Raw genomic sequence first — 17,870 nt, forward strand, 5'->3', positions numbered from 1 at the left:
ACCTTTTGAATATGGACTGAGGGGTGCCTCACTCTCCGGTCCGTCAGATGGCTATTTCTCCTTCTTTGTGAGGGCAGCAGGGAGTCCTAAAGGGATTGGGCAGGGGTCATCTGGCATAATGAGTATAGCTGAAGCATTTCTCCTCTCTCCTTATTCCCAGAAGGGAAAAGGGAATGAAGATTTTGGTTTTTGTCAAGTTACTCTCCAGGGAGTTTGCATCATTTTCTACACTCACCAGTAGCACACAAGAAAGTCAATTCCACCACATCCTTGCAAGGCCGAGTGTTAACCATTTTATCAGGCAGGATATGGAGCCTCAGCATGCTTGCCTTTGACACCAGCAACAGAAGCTGTTCTTTCCTGCTTAAGTCACTCTGATTCTGAGGCATGGCTGGGTGAAACTAAACTAGTTGCTTCTGCCACACCGGATTAGACCTGGAATTGGTCCAAGAGTCCCAGACAAGACCTAAGGATGGCCCTGAGGATGGAACCGGTGTATTGGAGCCCAAGGAGAGTCTCCTTGTTGGATGGAGAACCCATCAAGTCCTCTTTCTGGGTAACATGCAGGGCGACACAGACAAACCAAAGGCACTGGCTGGAGCTCAGCTGCATCCCAGAGCAGACTGAGTGACTGCTCTCTGTTTCCACTAGACTGTGTGCCAACAGCAGTCAAAGAGAGGTTCCCCTGTGACCTGTTTCTCTCGGGTATCTTGATGATAAACTCCATCAGCAAAGAAATCTTCCCAGGATTTTGCCCCTGCCTCCCTAAAGGCCCAGGTCAATATGAATGTTTTTTCCTTCAAAACCTTTTCAATTTGGTCCACAAAAAATGGTGCCATAGCTGTAAGTAGCGTTGCTTCTTTGACTGCAAGTGAGGTTGAACCTTTCTTCCTAGATTTACTGGACATTTGTACCTCCACTTCTGTGAACTTGCTGTTTATGTCTTGGCCAATTTCTCCCCTGGGATTTTCCTGATGGCTTTGGCTGGTGTCAAGAGCTTCCTCTCCTTTTTTGGAGTGGGGTAGATGTCTCTGGCAGTACAGGCCTCTTGCGTCTTGAGCCATTATGAGTGTGTATGGGTGTATTTTTGTTGTTGTTGGTAGCACTTGGCATTTTTTGTCTACAAGTACTTTCCCGGGAAGCTGTGTCAGCCCTGCAATTAGCTCCCTCAATCAGGAAAGCGGCTCATCGTGAGATTAGACACATCTCAGCGGCTGATTGCCGGGAATTTGGGAGCAAGCTGGCGGGCGATAATCTCCCACTTTCTCCCTTTCTCTGGGTCTCTTTTCCTTTTTCCATTTTAAATAACTGCTTGATTGTAAAGAGGGATGATTCACTACTCGAGATTTCTTCTGCAACTTTGTGGGGAGGTTAAGAAAAAAGAACTGCCTCCTCCTCTTCCCCTCCCCTCACCAAGTCCCAAATCTCTCCTGTGCCAGTTCCTCCCACAGAAAGGAAGGGAGAGGGAAAAAAGAATGCAGATCTGGCTGCATTCCTACACTGCCCAGGAAAGGCCAGATGTCCTCCTTCACTCTGACCACTGTTCTGGGAACCCACTTCCTAACCACAAATCCCCTCCTAACCCCAGCTTCCTGCTCTACTACCTTACACCTCTCAGTGTCAAAAAATACTTCCCTATGTCTAACTCCAATTCCTCTTACTGAATTTCATTTTGTTTGATCTTTGGAGCAGTTATTCCCTGTCCTGTCTGATGCCTTCTTCACCATGTACTTTCCAGCCTTCCCCTCCCCGCCCCTCCCCTCCCCTCTTTTCCCCTCCCCTCCCTTCTTCCTTCCCTTCCTTCCTTCCCTCCCTCCCTCCCTCCCTCCCTCCCCCCCTCCCTTCCTCCCTCCCTCCCCCCTCCCTCCCTCCCTCCCTCCCTCCCTCCCTTCCTTCCTTCCTTCCTTCCTTCCTTCCTTCCTTCCTTCCTTCCTTCCCTCTTCTCCTTCTCTCCCTCCCTCCAATGTTTATTGAGAACCTACCATGTGTCATACACGCTCTAGGCACAGAAGCCAAGCACTGAACAAAGTAGATACAGCTCCTGCCTTCTTGGAGCTTACATTCTACTTGGGGGACCAGACAATTAAAAAATATACAAATACTTTTATAATGTAATGGCAGGTAGTGATCAACTTAATGAAGAAAAGTAGGGCAGGAGGGGATGCTCTGTTGCAGTGGGTAGTGATGGCCTCTTTTAGCAGAGAGACGATTGAGGCGAGGGAGGCCATCACATAGACATCTGGGGAAAGAGTGTTCCAGACGCAGGGAGCAGCAAGTGTAAAGGCCCTGGGGCAGGGCTGTCCAGGTGTATTGTGGCCAGAGCATCAGAGGTGAAATGCAGAGAGTTGGTAATGAGGTCACAGAGGTGAGTGAGGACCAGATTATGCAGGGCCTGGGAGGCCATGATGGAGGCTTAGTTTTTATTGTAAATAGGATGGGAAGCTATTGACAGTGTTTGAAAAGAGGAGTGATGTGATGTGACTTAGGTTTTTGAAGCCTCATCTGGTTGTTCCATGCTGATTAGATGGTAGAGTGGCAAGAGTGGAAGCAGAAAAATAACCCAAATGACTCTCCTCCCTCTTGGTGAAATAACCCCCTCCCTACAGCCAACAGCAGGGAGCAAATTCAGCTGGAAGTGTCACAGGCAACTTGGCGACTGTGCAGTGAGCCAGAGCCCAGAAGCCACTAAGGTGTAATTCGTCTTTTACAAAGAGAGGAGTTAAAAGGACACATTATAAAATTCAGCCCAATGTTTTGTTTTTTAAATACAAGCATCTACTGGTTTTTTTTTTCTTTTTCAGATGTTTTGTTGATCAAATTATATTCTTGACATGTTGGGGACCTTCTACATTTCCCCAAATGCTGCTTAATGATGCCACAGTGCAATTAAGACTAATTTGTTGACAGAAATAGTGGGAAGTTGTTCAATTCTACAAAAGAGCAAATCTCGGTGTTCTTATTATTATCCTTACTATTGAGGCCATTATTACTGCTAGAAACATGTATCAAGCTGAAAGAAGCAGGAGGGAAGATGAAAAACATTCGGGAAGGGAAAAGAGGTGCCTCTGAGGAAGTCAGAATATTTGGAGCAAAAATTCCAGAGTTTGGATCTTGCCTACACTACTGGCTTTGTGTAAGCTTGAACAAGGGACTTAACCTCACCAAGCCTCAGTCTCCTCATCTGTAAACTGGATATATCAACATTAGCTACATCATTGGATTGCTGAGGAGTAAATGAGATGAGATATTTAAATTATTTCCTGAAATAATAGAGTATTGTATCATTTAGGATTAAGTGTGGTTGTGACAAACATACTCAAAATAACAGTGGCTTAAATAAGGAGATGTTTATTTCTCTTTCACCTACAGAACTGATTTAGGCAGTGCAAAGTGGGTGCTGAATCTATTCTATCATGTTCCTAGGGACCCAGGCTCTTATTGTTCCCTGGTCTAAAATAGTGGCCAAAGCTCTATTCATCATGGTTACTGTCCAGGCAGCAAGGTGGGGAAAGAGTGACAAAGAAGGGGCCAAAGGGCACATGCCAGCTGCATATAAGTAAGCTATCCCCTGACACATTCATTTACATCTCATTGGCTAGAGCTTAGGCACATTGCCGTGTCTAACTGCAAGGGATGCAGGGAAGTGTAGCCTTTATTCCAGGAGGCCTTTTTGTTTAGCCCCAAACTGAGGATTCTAATACAATGGAAGAAAGGAAGGCTGTATTATAAGAGGCTGCACATTAAGAGATAAGTGAAGGCCTCTCCAAAGGTGGTCCTAGAGGAAGGAGAAGGAAGGGAGAAAAGTTAGAATTATATTCTCATAAACACCCACTCAAATATAATATTTTGTCTCTTTTTCTCCCTCTCGCTCCTACCAGTCAACTACCAAGTCCTGCTGTTTCTACATCCTAAAATTCTCTTATATGCCCTTTCTCCTCCCAGTCTCCATGCAGACTTAATCAATGCTCACTAGGACCATTGCAAATGCTTCTCACTGTCTCTCTTCCCAATCTGTGGTCCCTCTTCTTTACTAATCCCAGTCTGTGACTGAGACCCAGTGGAGTCCCACACTTCCTACAGGATGATATCCAACCCCCTGAGCTCAGCCTTTTAGGCCCTACAGGATGTTTCCCAATCTCTTGTTGGCTCTGCTCATATACCTTCCTGGCAGCCAGGCAGAATATTTTGTTGTTAGTTGAATAAGCCACATCCTCTGCACTTCCCTGTCTTTGAACCTGCTCTTTCCTATACCATTCTTCTCTTTCTTGATTGGAAAGTTCCTATTCAAACTTTAAAACTCACATCAAGTGTACCCTTATTTTAAGTCTTTAGTGCTGTGACACTCATTTGGCTCTTTGCCTTTCAAACCCATCTCTTTCTTTTCCCCTTCTCCACTCTACCATGGGGGTTTTGTGGAGGTGAAAGTGACTCCTGCAGACTGTGTTCTCCAGGCTCTTGGTGATCTGTCTTTTGGCTGAGGTTAGTCAATAAGAGGCACTGATGGGAGACTGGAGGATGGAAGGAAGAAGGAAGCCAGGGCATTTCTCATCTTTTTCTTTGCCTGGGGTAGCATCTCTGGCAGCAAGTACATCTCTTGCCAGACAATGGCACCCTCTGTGGTTTCAGATTCTGCTGAGCAGGCTTCCCTGTAGTCTAGCTCCTTGCAGGACAACCCCAGCTCTGAGATAGAGTAAAGCCATCTCTTTTCACTGTCGTTCCATTTCCAAAGGAGCTGGTGGCTTTCGGCTATTGCCAATGTTTTGGTGGTGCTAATTTGGCCTCTCAACTCTTCCATCATCTGCATAACCAGCTCCCTGTATTAAATTTCCACTGTGTGAAATACCTAGAATGGTTTCTCTTTTCTTAACTAGACCCTAACTGATTAAAGTGCCTGACAGTACTGATTCAAGTACTTGGCACAGAGTATGTGTTCAGTAAATAGCTATTGAGTAAATACATGATGAATTGAGCTTCACTTCCAACCATGGTTCCCCAACTTCCAGTTCATTTACTTTTTATAGCATGCATTGCACTTGTTTGTTGATGCATCTGTCTCCTCCTCCATGGTAGTTGAGGATGTAGACACAATAATCTATGCACCCTGACTCCTGAAAAGCATTTCCTTCATTTTCTGCAGCTGGGAATTGGGAAGGAAAGGATAAGAAAACAGAATGGAAAGGGGTGGAAGGTTCTCTATGGGTCTTTCTGCCCTTCTTATTTTAAATACAGGGCCTTGCTTCTGGGTTCAGGCAAGAATTTATGAGTGTATTTAGGCAGCAACACAAGGGGACCTTTGGCAAGAAACATTCCCTGTCATGCTTTGACAGCCTACAAAGGGAGGCAGTTGAAAACATCAGAAGGGAGATAGATTTTCTCAAACTCATAGAGGCTCCCAGCCCAACCCCCACCACTCCTTTAACTGTCACCTGGAAATGGTTGGGGGAAGAGGGGAAGCTGCTATTTTCTGGCTGCAGTGGTGATTTGGTGGAGAGGAAACACCATAAGTGTTCTCGGATTTTAGTCTGCTCTGAAGACAGAGCAAGGCAATGAGGTTTCACTTGAAGTTGGAAGGATTTGGATGAGACATGGGAAGGAACTGACAGTCACCTCTTTCCTGATGGTGATGTGCGGCAACTCAGGTGCAGAACCTCATTAACATGATATCCTAACCGGCCTCCCAGTCCTGTCTGCTCTAGCCAGGCCGGTCTTCATTCTGTCCCCTGAATGTGTCTCAGGACCTTTGCACTTACTGTTCTCTCTGTCTTGCCTGCCCTTTCCCCTCATTATTGGATCCTTCTTGTTATTCAGATCTCAGTTCAAACATCACCTCCTCAGGGAAGCTTCCCTGACTGCCCCATCTGAAGTGTCTGCAACCTAGTCATTGCTTGGTTTCATTTCGTGATTCCTTTGTCACTATCTGTAACCATCATATTTCTTTATTTCCATACCTGTTTATTTTCTGTCTAAGCCCACTAGATTATAAGCCTCTTGGGGGCAGGACTCCTTTCTATTGTTTTCCCCCATTCATACCTGATATCCAGAACCAGTGCCTGGCATATAGTAAGCACCCAGTAAATAATTTTTTGAATGGGAGAGTAAATTAGTGGCTTTAGGAATGCCTAAGAAAACTAGTTATTGCCAGGTGCTGTGACTCCTGCCTATAATCCCAGCACTGTGGGAGGCCGAAGTGGGAAGATCACTTGAGGCCAGGAGGTTGAGGCCAGTCTGGGCAATATAGCAGGACCCTGTCTCTACAAAAAATAAAAAATAAATTCAGTTGGGCATGGTGACACTACTTGGGAGGCTGAGGCAGGAGAATTGCTTGAGCCTAGGAGTTTGAGGCACAGTGAACTATGATTGCGCCATTGCACTTCGGCAACACCATGTCTCAAAAAAAGAAAAGGAAAGAAAATGAGTTATCATGGCTCAGGGGTGACCTGGTGTGCTTAGCTGAGGTCAGTCTGGAAGGTCTTGTTTGTAGAGGAAGGGAGAGAATGGGCATAATCCTGGACTCACATTTAATGTGAGAGTTAAATGACATGATACCTGCAGAGCACTTAGCACGAGGTCTGGTGCATAATCAAGGGCTCTGTGAAAGTTGGCAGCTGAAGGTCCAAATGCACCCCCTACCCCTCCACATGGAGACCCTCTCGAATGCTGGGTCGGGGGTGGTGTCTGAGTTCTCTGGGCTGAAGATGGGCTCAGTACAAGGGCTGGGCTTGAAGTTGCCTGAGGTATCCCTAATGTGGAAGCTGCTGAGCCAGAGGCCAGGAGGCAATTGTTCTCTGGGGCCTGGAAAGACTGTCAGCACCATCATTGAGCCGCCAAGGACCTTGTGCCGAGGCATGTGAAATAGTTGCTGAGTGGGTGGACTCTGGAGTCCGATACCTGAATTTGAATCTTGGCTCTCCTGTTTACTAGACAGGAAGGTAGCTTAAGCTCCCTGTATGTCATTTTTCCCATCTAAGGAGTTGGGATGATAATGATAATTGCCTCATAGTAGCTGCTCAAGTCTGTGAGGGTTTAGTGAGTGTATGTAAGCACTTAGACCTGTGCCTAGAATAGAGTAAATGCCATATATGTTAGCTATCCAACAACAATGATAACTATTGTTATTAGTTCTCTGAGGGTTTTTGGCTGAATTGTGTCCCCTTAAGTTCATATGTTGAAACCCTCACTCCTAATAGCTCAGATTGGGAGACAGAATCTTCAAGGAGGTGATTAAGTTAAAAGAAGATGTTAGGGTGGACCCTAATTTAATCTGCCTGGCTTTCTTATAGAAGGAAATTTGGACACATGGAGAGACACCAGGGGTGCATGTGTACAGAGAAAAGGCCATGAGGACAGAGAGAAGGTCCCATCTGCAAGTCAGAGAGGGACGCCTCAGGAGAAGCAAAACCTGCCAACACCTTGCTTTTGGAATTCTAGCTTCCAGAACTCAAAAGCTAGAAGATAAGTTTCTGTGATTTTATGTTAGTATTTAAACTGTCTGTGGTCTTTTGTAATGGCAACACCAGTGTACTAATACACTGGGTCAAGAAATTCAGAGGCCCAGAGAATGGGGCTGAGTATCTTCTTCACCCTCATGGGACGTCTGCATTGTAGAAGCAGCTACAGCACAACCTCAGGCCTCCCTCTGCCTGCACCTCCCTGAATAACTTATAGCCCTAGGCTCCTGCCTGGCAGTCATCACCAGTGCAGCCTTAGTCTATCACCAGACCTGTCTGTGACTTGCTCAGTGGGTCAGGGCAGTGCTAAGGAGGCCAAAGCCAGCCTTCTTGAGACCTGTTCTTCCACGTGAAAAAAAGCAAACAGATGAGGGGAACCCCTGCCTGGTCACCTCAGCAAACACAACCTGTTGACAATCAGTCTGTGGGCCAGGGACAAGCTTGGCCTTTTCCAAGAATGTTGTCAGTTTGTTTTACTTCTGTCACAGGAGGCCCTGAAGAGACTGAACGGGAGAGTGTGACTGCTCCCTGCAAACCCTCCCCATGTCTGGACTGAGGAAATAGCTCCAAGCACCATCCCTCTCCTGGGAGCAGCAGCAGGATCCAGAGTAAGGACTCCTTAGACTGAGAGACTCAAAAAGAGCCAGTCTGGAGGGTGGTTAGAGACACACTTATATTACGGATGGGGAAATTGAGGTCCCAAGAGTGCTGGGGCCCACGGACTCCTGCTGAGCTCCCACTTACAGCCTTGGTGGTTCCTAGCAACACTGGGCATTTCCAGGACTATATCACCCATATGTGGTCCTGTCGCTTCCTCTCTGTCACAATCCACTCTGACCCCAGGCTCATCCTCCACCCTGGTAGCTACAACATACAGGGAGCACTTATTAGCTTTCAGGGCAGTGACAAACTGAGAGTGTTCAGAGTTGGAGGGTAGTATGGGAATTGGGCTTGAAACTCTATCTTGGAAGAGTCAAGTGAAGACACATGCAGGTCAGCCCAGAGAAGGTCAAACAATTCAGAAGGGGTACTGAGGGATGGAGGATGCCAGCCGTAGGGAAGGAGTAGGAAGAACAGCAGGATGATCCACAAAATGTCACAGCCTGACTCAGTATAAGGGAGTCCCTTTCACAAAATAATCATAAACTTAGACTCCAATAGTCGTCAACCCCTTCTATTCTATCCCACCCCCAACTCCCAACTCTGCCTCGACCCTTAGAGTCTTATATCCCTCCTCTTCAGTCAGAGCCAATCCCAGTGAAGCAGGCAGAAATGGGCCCGCCTGATTGGAGCAAGGGAAGTCTAAAGGCGGATCCAAGTGGTTAACTGACTGGAAGGGCAGCTTGCCTTGGCTAGAGCTGTGGCTGCAGGGAGAGGCTGGGCACTTTGCTGGAGGGCAGAGTGGGCAGAGGCTCCAGAGCAGCTGGTCAGCCCGCGGCCTTTGGCAGTGCCAGTAGCTCTGTTCAGCTGGTGAAGTGATATTCTCCTCTGATTGAGCTAATTATGCTGATTGAATTTCCTCCTTCTCCCTTCAGTGCCTCCCGCCTCCTCCTCTCTCCTGTCTCTTCCCCACCCCTCCCTTTAGAGAGAAAGGGAAAGGTTTCCTTAATGTGACTGGTAATTGTTATGCACACAGTGTCAGATGTTAATGCAGACCCTGATTGACAGCTAATCAGCCCATCAGCTGTACAAAAAGAGTGAATAACTCGGTAATTTGATTTCCCCTGATTCCCCTGCGTGGGATGGCAGGAAAGTCTAAATTAGCAATCAAGGAGTCCATGGTAGATCCTGGAGGGTGGTGGTGGGGACCCAGGGGCTGCAGTGCAGCTGCAGCCCTGTAGGGCCCGGTATCCATGGTGGGGAGAGCCCCTATTGGCCTCGCTTTGAGTGGTAGAGGAGCTTTGTGAGCCACGCAGGCTAAATGTGGGGCGTAGCAGAGTGAAGTCCCCATCCAGTGGGTGCCCCTTCCTTCCTTGGTGGTGGCAGAGGAGGTGGCAGACTGGCTTCTGCGAGAGGGAGGCGGCCTGGGAGTGTCCTCACCTCCTGTTGTCTAGGAGACCTCTTGGTGGAGGTTTGAGGGATGTGGCAGCTTCCTCCCCACCCTCCGGCCCTTTTGGAGCTGGTTACCAGGGTTTCTACCATGTGACCCAAATTCTTCTAATTTAGCGAAATAGGAGTCCCTTCACTTAGTTTTTGGCAGATTCCATTCAGGTAAAATGAAACACGGGAGAAGCACCTGTGGATTATTTGGTCCCAAAAGAAACCGTTTCCAGCCTTCTTGGGCAGGCAATAGCAGCTGGTCATAGTTGGCATTTGCTGGGGACCCACTGTGGCCTGGGGACTGTGCTGAGTGTTTGTCTGTATCCGTTGCATAGAGGAAGGACTGAACACCTGGCTCAAAGTCCCACAGCGAGAAAGTGGTGGATCTGGGATTTGAACCCAGGGCAGCTCCAGCTTCTCAGCTATGGCCAGGGAGGTGGGATTAGCAGTAGTTTCCACCAAGGCCTAGCCTGGGGAGCCATCTTCTCATCAGAAGACTGTGCCACTCCACATGAGCTCCTGCCCTAGAGACCTCTAGCCAGAAAGTGTATGTATGTGTCTGTAGACCACAGACCTATGTGTGAATGTTTGTCCTTTTACAGATGGGGAAACTGAGGCTGAGGAGGGTAGCAGCTTGCATGAGGCAATGTAAAGAGCTAACACCCAGCCGGGGCTGGAACCCGGCTCTCCTGCTTCTGCCCAGCAGTGCCCAGGTGCCTCCTCTCCCACCCTGTCTCTCCCCTTACTCCTAGCCCCCTCCCCCTATTCCACCCCAACTGTGGGAGCTAGCGGTGGGGGTGGGGGGCTGGAGCTGGGCAGCCAGCAGGGCCTAGAGATGCCAGGGGAGGACTCTAGGTGGCAACAAGACAGTGTTGAGCAGCAGCAGCTCCACTTGCAGAAGAGGTGGCTGCTGAGGAGGGAGGGGCTTTGGCTTTGCCCCCCTCAGTGTTCTAAGAACATGGTGGCTTGAGCCTGGGAGCTGGAAGGGCTGCCTGCGGTGTGGTTCATGTGTGTGCACTTACACGTATCCAACCTGTGTTCACACTGCATGCCCTGGCCCATGTGTGGGGGGCCAGGACCTGCCCATCAGGCCCCAGAGGCCATCTCTCTCTGAGCTCTTCTGCCACCACCACCGACTCCAGGTAGATCAGGCATCTGGATGCTGAGAGTGGGCAAGGGGTCTAAAGAGAGACTCGAGGCAGGAGCTGTGGTCTTGTCCTCAGGTGGCTTGGGAGGCTGGGCTTATAAAGAGCAACAGCCAGAGGAAGCAGGGGTTGAATGCAAAGCCTGGGGATGGGGCGCTCTTGTGTTGGCGTGGTGGGGGAGGAGGTGTGCGATGGGAATGACAATGCCAGCGGTAGTAGTCTCGCTCTTGTTGATTGAGCTCTTATTTGGTGCCAGGCTCTGATTAAGCACTCAACATTTATTAACTAATTTAATCCTCACGACAGCCCCATAAGGAGAGCCCTTATTCTCCCCATTTTACAGATGTTAAGTAACTTGCCCTAGGCCACCCAGCTAAGCAGTAGGAGAACTGGCTTCTGAATCTGGGCTGTTTGTGTGCTGGGAAAGAAGAACCAAGGGACTGCTGAGGATGCTGAGCCTCTCCAGGGCTTTACCATGCACCTAGCACTGGGGACTTTGCATAGCACTTGCTGTTCATCATGCCATTTCATCCTCCCTGCAACGCTGGAAGGTGGGTTAGGATCCCATCCACCAGAAGAGGCCAGTGTGGCTCAGAGGTCGTCGTGCAGCTTGTGAACCCCCAAGCTGACTCCCTGAGCTCCCTGCTCCCACTGAGGGGGCTGCAGGTGCCAGCTTCTGAGCTGTTGAGGCTGCCCAGTCCTATCCTCACCCTCGGTCCTCTGGGAGGCCCTTAGGAAGCAGACCTTGTTGGCCACCAGCTCTGAGGTCTGAGCAACATTTCTGTGGTCTGGTTGCTCCGGCCTGTGGGCTGTCACCTGGGGCCATCTCGCACTCGGAAGGGCAGAGCTGTAGGGCCTCCGCTGTTAGAGGTGTTCAGATTCTGGCCCCTGAACATGTCCCTCCCACTTCTTGCCCTTATCACCAGTGGCCGCCCCCACACTCTACCAAAGCAGCTGGCTGGGGAGAGAATTCTGCCCTGTGTCTCCTTGGAGACCCGTGATCCCCCAGGGAAGCTGAGGTTCTGGGGTCCCAGACCCATGGCATCCATCTCTCAACTCCTGCTCAGCTCCCATTTGGAGCCTTGGTGGTCCCATGAGGGCCAGCTCCTCAGCAGCACTGGGCATTTTCAGGGCCATCTCACCCACGAGCAGTCCTGTCACTTCCTCTCCCAAGCCACCCTGACCTCACGCTCATCCTCCACCCTGCTGGCATCAGAGAAGACCCTGCTGACCCACACAGTGTCCATGGCATGTTACTGTTCTTATGATCTCATCTGACCCCACAGCATGTCTGGAAGTTGGTACTACATATCCATTTTATCAATGAATAAACTGACATCCAGGGAGTGGGGTAACTTGCCTGAGTAAGAAGTAGAGTGGACTTTCTGTGATCCAGAGTCCATGTTCTGGGCACAGAAAGATTGGCTGTCCCCTTGCCTCCTAGCCCACCTCCCTTGGCCACAGGATGGTTGGAATCCCCAGCCCAGGCCAAGCTCACCCGGAAGGCATGGGGCACTCTTGTTCCACTGCCAAGCCTGGGTGGCTGGTAGGAGGTAGGTGGGGGAGAGGTATTTAGGATAAATTCAGTCAAAGGCCAGGCACATGGGGACTAGGCTAGGTCAGGACCATAAGCTAGAGGACAAAGAGGTAGAAGGAGAGGGGCTGTCCTGCACCAGCAGTGCAGCCTGGAGACTGGTCAGTGTTGCTAGAGAGCCCTCACCCATGGAGGGGCTGCAGGGGGTAGATCTGGGTGGAGGGAACAACCATTGCGGCTCCTGCCCTTGTCCCATCTTCTGCCCACTTTCACTTGGGAATGGGGGGCAGGGGTCAGAGGTGTCTTGTGAACTGCCTGAGGCCACATGGGCAGAAAAGTTCAGTCAGGAACAAGGCTGTAGGTGCCCAGGGTCAGCCCAGGGACACCTGACAGGCCCAGCGGACCCTTCTTTTCCAGGGTCAGTCATCAAAGGCAAGTGAGGCTGGGCCTGGGGGAACTGCAAAGCTCAAGGTCCCATTTGCTGATGGTCAAGGGCTGTGCATGGTGGGGAGGCTGGCCACAGCAGCTGCAGCCTTGCCTGTGGAAACACTCCCACAGCCATCCATACTCCCACGTGGATGCATCCCACAAACACACACACCTCTCACACTTTTACACAGCTCACACATGACCATGAGCATGACCAATGATGTCACAAATCATAGATGTAGACACCCACACCCAGGCGTGCGTGCACACACACACACACAGACACACAGCACAACCAGGCGAGCTGGAAGCCAGGCACCTGGGGCTCTGTGCTTGTTTTGTCCTTGCTGTGTGACCTTGAACAGCACTGGGCCTTACTATTATTATTATTATTATTATTTTGAGACGGAGTTTTGCTCTTGTTGCCCAGGCTGGAGTGCAGTGGCACGATCTTGGTTCACTGCAACCTCCACCTCCCACGTTCAAGCTATTCTCATGCCTCAGCCTCCTGAGTAGCTGGAATTACAGGTGCACACCACTACTGCCCAGCTAATTTTTGTATTTTTAGTAGAGATGGGGTTTCACCATGTTAGCCAGGCTGGTCTCGAACTCCTGATCTCAGGTGATCCACCCGCCTCTGCCTCCCAAAGTGCTGAGATCACAGGCATGAACCACCGTGACTGGCCAGTTCTGGGCCTTATTTTAGAGCCCTTTCTGGTGTTCTCCCATCTCACCCTCCCCCAGAACTGACCACCCCACCTTGCACTGCCTCCTATCAGCACTTGGAGCTTCCTTTTATGCTGCTTGCCTATTTAGGAGTCTGCTGCCCCTACCAGAGTGGAAATTCCTCCAAAGGGGGTTCTGGGGCCTGACAACACGTAGGTGCTCAGCTGGTGCCCTCCAAACAGGTGACTGAGTCACTTCCCTTTTGACAGGCCTTGACTCCACCCCCAGCCTCTAGCCTAGTGCTTCTCACCTAAGGATCTTGTTAAAATGTGTATTCTGATTTTTAGGGCTGGGGGCTGAGGGTCTCTGTTTCCAACAAGCTCCTAGGTGATGGACGCTGCTGGCAGGTGCACCACATTGAGCTGCAAGACTTGTCCCTCCAGGCACCCCTTTCACAGGTTCAGCATCCTCACTGCCATCTCTTCACAAATGCTGTGAGCCTTGGCTTTATCGCCTTTCATGGCAGTAATGTCACTCCCCTTAGGGTGAGGCTTCTTTACTATACAATTTCTGGCACTCAAATCCTTCTTCCTTCATGAAACTGAGCTCCATCTCCTGGGAGCCTTCAGAGATTGCAAACAAAGCTCAGGGTCTCTGGATTTGCTCTCCTCCTAGCTGACAGCAACAGTTCCTGCAGTAGGTCTGGGAATGTCTCATTTGTACATTCAAAAGTTGATGAGAAGCTGGGCATGGTGGCTCACACTTGTAATCCAAGCACTTTGGGAGGCCGAGGCGGACAGATCACCTGAGGTCAGGAGTTTGAGACCAGCCTGGCCAACATGGTGAAACCCTGTCTCTACTAAAAATATAAAAATTAGCCAGGCATGGTGGCATGCACCTGTAATCCCAGCCACTTGGGAGGCTGAGGCAGGAGAATTGCTTGAACTCAGGAGGTGGAGGTTGCAGTGAACTGAGATCGCGTCACTGCATTCCAGCCTGGGCGACAGAGTGAGATTCCATTAAAAAAAAAAAAAGTTGGTGAGGTGCTCCTAAAATGTGGTAAGGACTACATGCAACACTCCAGGGAAGTGTGGCCTGGGAAGGTGCAGTGAGGCAATTGTCTCCCTTAATCTATACACTGTATTCCTACTGATAAAGCCTAAGAGTGAACTAAATTTCTTTAGCAGCTGCCTCACTTTGCTGGCCCATATTTGCCTTATGGTCCCCTGAGGACACCAGCACTTTGCCCTCGCTAGTTCCTATAACAGTCTTGATAAGTGACAATTCTGTGACCCAACAATCCTAAACGATGCAATTTGTTTTTTAAGTTTTTTTTGTTTCCATACGTTTTTAGGGAACAGGTGAAATATTTGGTTACATGAGTAAGTTCTTTAGTGGTGATTTGTGAGATTTTGGTGCACTCATCGCCCAAGCAGTATACCCTGAACTCAATTTGTAGTCTTTTATCCCTCACCCGCTTCCCGCCCTTTCCCCCTGAGTCTCCAAAGTCCATTGTGTCATTCTTATGCCTTTGCATCCTCAGAGCTTAGCTCCCACTTATGACTGAGAACATAGGATGTTTGGTTTTCTATTCCCGAGTTACTTCACTTACAGTAATAGTCTCCAATCCCATCCAGGTTGCTGCAAATGCCATTAATTCATTCCTTTTTATGGCTGGGTAGTATTCCATAGTGTGTATATATATCTATATCTATCTCTATATCTCTATCTCTATTTATCTATCTATCTATCTATCTATCTATCTATCTATCTATCTATCTATCTATCTATCTATATATCACAGTTTCTTTATCCACTCATTGATTGAGGGGCATTTGGGCTGGTTCCACATTTTAGCAATTGCGAATTGTGCTGCTATAAACATGCATGTGCAAGTATCTTTTTCGTATAATGACTTCTTTCCTAAAGGATGCAATTTGTGCTCAGTAAGAGGAGTCCTTCCCCCTGACTGTGTGCAGACTTAGAGGTCCTGCAGTTTCCTTGCTGGCTGGTCCATGGGCATATTCTCTTAGCTGGTTCAATACTCCCCCTGCATTTTTGTCCTGCTTGTCCCCCTACAGCCCACTGCAGTTCAGGAACCACAGACAAATTCATTGCCTCTTTGTCTCCCTTGCTCTTCTAGAACCAGCTGTTGCAGGAGGAGGTTTTTTGTTTTTTTTTTCTTTTTTTTAAATTTGTTTTTGAGATGGGATCTCAGTCCGTCACACAGGTTGGAGTGCAGTGGCATGATCTTGGCTCTCTGCAACCTCCACCTCCCAAGTTCAAATGATCCTCCCACCTCAGCCTCCTGAGTAGCTGGGACCACAGGCACACGCCACCACACCCGACTAATTTTTTTTCTTTTTTTGTATTTTTTTTTTTTTATGGAGACAGGGTTTCTCCATGTTGCCCATACTTGTCTCGAACTCCTGAGCTAAGGCAATCCACCTGCCTCGGCCTCCCAAAATGCTGGGATTATAGATGTGAGCCACCGTGCCCAGCCTTAGGAGGAGGTTTAAATTGGGAAATTTGATACAAATGCTGTCCTGTCTTGACAAGGAGTTGCTTCAGCACCCAGGCCTTGAAGACCTGTTCCACAAAAACCTATGTGCCATGCAGTGTGTCCTACAGAGAAGGAGCAGGAGGAGGTGGAGCAGATTGGAGCACTTCATTCATGCATTCAGTTACTCAGTCAATAGATAAATGTTGAGCACCCTTGCTTGCCAGGCACTGCTGTAGATGCTGTTGAAGCAGGAGACAGGAAGACAGACAAAGCTCCTGTCTTCATGGACTAATAGTGTCATTAAAGGGCAGGGGGGAGGGGCAGACAAAAAACCAAATAAAGGTAGAGGGGAAGAAGCCAGGAGGAAGATGGGGACAGGGTGTTGCTCCAGGCAGCATAGTACAGTGGTTAAGGACCTGAACTCTGAAGCCAGAATACCTGTGTTCAAACCTGAACCCTGGCTGTGTGGCCCTGGGCAAGTTCCCAGTTCTGTGCTTCCATTTTCTCACCCCCCCAGCTTTCATAAAGTACCTGTGCAGTGCCTGGCACATAGTGAGTGCTTCCCATTAGGTGAGGTGACCCAGGGAGTCATCTGAAGAGGCGATATTCAGGGTTGAATAGGAGCCAGCGAGGGGCAGATCAGGAGAAAGGGAAACAGCAGGTGCAGAGGGTCTGAAGCTTCTTGGAGCATGGAAAGAAGGCCCAGGTGGCCGGTTAGGGAGAGTGGAAGAAGAGGAGGCTGGAGATTCAGGAGGAGCTGTTGGGTGGTCAGCTTAGAGGTCACTGTCGGTGGTTTGAATTATAAACTAAAGCCAGTTAGGCACCACTGAAGAGTTGTAAGTGGTGACACCATCTGATTTGCTTTTCCAGGCTCCTGTGTGCCATGCTGGGGTGGCTTGCAGGGAGGCAGGAGGAGGGGGCAGCCAAGGACTAGAGTCTCAACCCTAAGCTTGGCTCTGAGTCAAACCCATAAACCCAGCCTGGCACGCTGGCCAATAAAGGTAGCGGGTGAAGTGCCTCCCCACTGTTCCAGAATCTTCTTAATCCACCAGACCCTTGAAGGGAGAAGCAAAGAAGCCTGGAGGGGAGCTTTTGAGGGATGTTATTTTGCATCTTAATTGCATGCTAAGTAGGCCCGTGGGCAGGGCCAGCTGCAGAGCATTAGCTGCCACCAAACTCCGGTGACTCAGGCCACAGAGCCTTAAAATATTTATTTTTCGCTGCATTTGGAATTCAGCATCTGCGCGGGAGCCGCCGGCGGGAAGCGGAAGTGGGAACCTCTTGGTAACAGCAATCTAGAGACAATGCGGGGCTGCACAGGTCCCGCTTCCTAAGCAGCCAGCATCGCTCCTCTGCGGGGGCTGCTGCCTGTGCCTTGCTGGCTTGCTGGGCTCTCCCAGGTACCTCTGGGACAGCGTGGCTTCCTCCATTACAAATTGATTTTCCGCTTTACAGCCTAGGCCTAGAGTTTGCAACCTGAATCTCACACTCCTTTTGGGTCCATTTGAGGAAGCATTCTCGCTTTGAGTCCTGAGCACACGAGGATGTGCGTGGGTGTACTCAGGGAGCGCATGTGTACGGCTGCATTGCCAGAACTGTCAGCCTTTTCCCAGGGGTGGGTGCCTGTGTAGGGGAGGTGGGGGCAGCAAGGGTGCCCAGGAGCAGAGTGGTTTAGGTGGGGGGGTGTTGCTGTTTACTCCCACCACTTATCAGCACTAGGTGTATCTCTCTGCCCTTCATCTGAAAAATGGGACTAAAGCTCCTTCCGGTGGTGAGCTTAAATGAGGTCATTCATGCTGAACTCCTGGCCTAGCGAGCACCTGGCTTAGTGCTTGGCTGGTTCTGAGTCTCCCTGAAGGATGGGTGTTGTTATGATTGGTTCCTCTGTGGGGCATGGACTCTGCTCAGGGCCTGGCTCCCTTAGCACATGAGGGGAAGCTGGCCGTGGGCTCTTGGGCACCCGGAGACTGGGGAGGAGGGGCTCAGGCTGGGGAGGAGGCCCAGGGAAGTGGGAGGACATGCAGCATCACCCGCTCCTCACAGGCCTGGCTGCTGGCGGGGGCAGCGGTAGGGGAACTGAAATGTTGGATGACTGTGATCCAGCT

The 17,870-nt window shown here is 49.6% G+C and overlaps 1 long non-coding RNA gene across 4 annotated transcripts in view; it reads left to right on the plus strand.

The window, feature by feature from the left end:
• Window positions 1-17,870, plus strand: part of LOC119623946 (uncharacterized) — a 346,855-nt gene that overhangs the window by 196,194 nt on the left and 132,791 nt on the right. The gene's annotated exons all lie outside the window — the stretch shown is intronic.

Source organism: Chlorocebus sabaeus, chromosome 20 (genome assembly GCF_047675955.1).
Source record: "Chlorocebus sabaeus isolate Y175 chromosome 20, mChlSab1.0.hap1, whole genome shotgun sequence".
NCBI classification, from domain to species: Eukaryota; Metazoa; Chordata; class Mammalia; order Primates; family Cercopithecidae; genus Chlorocebus; species Chlorocebus sabaeus.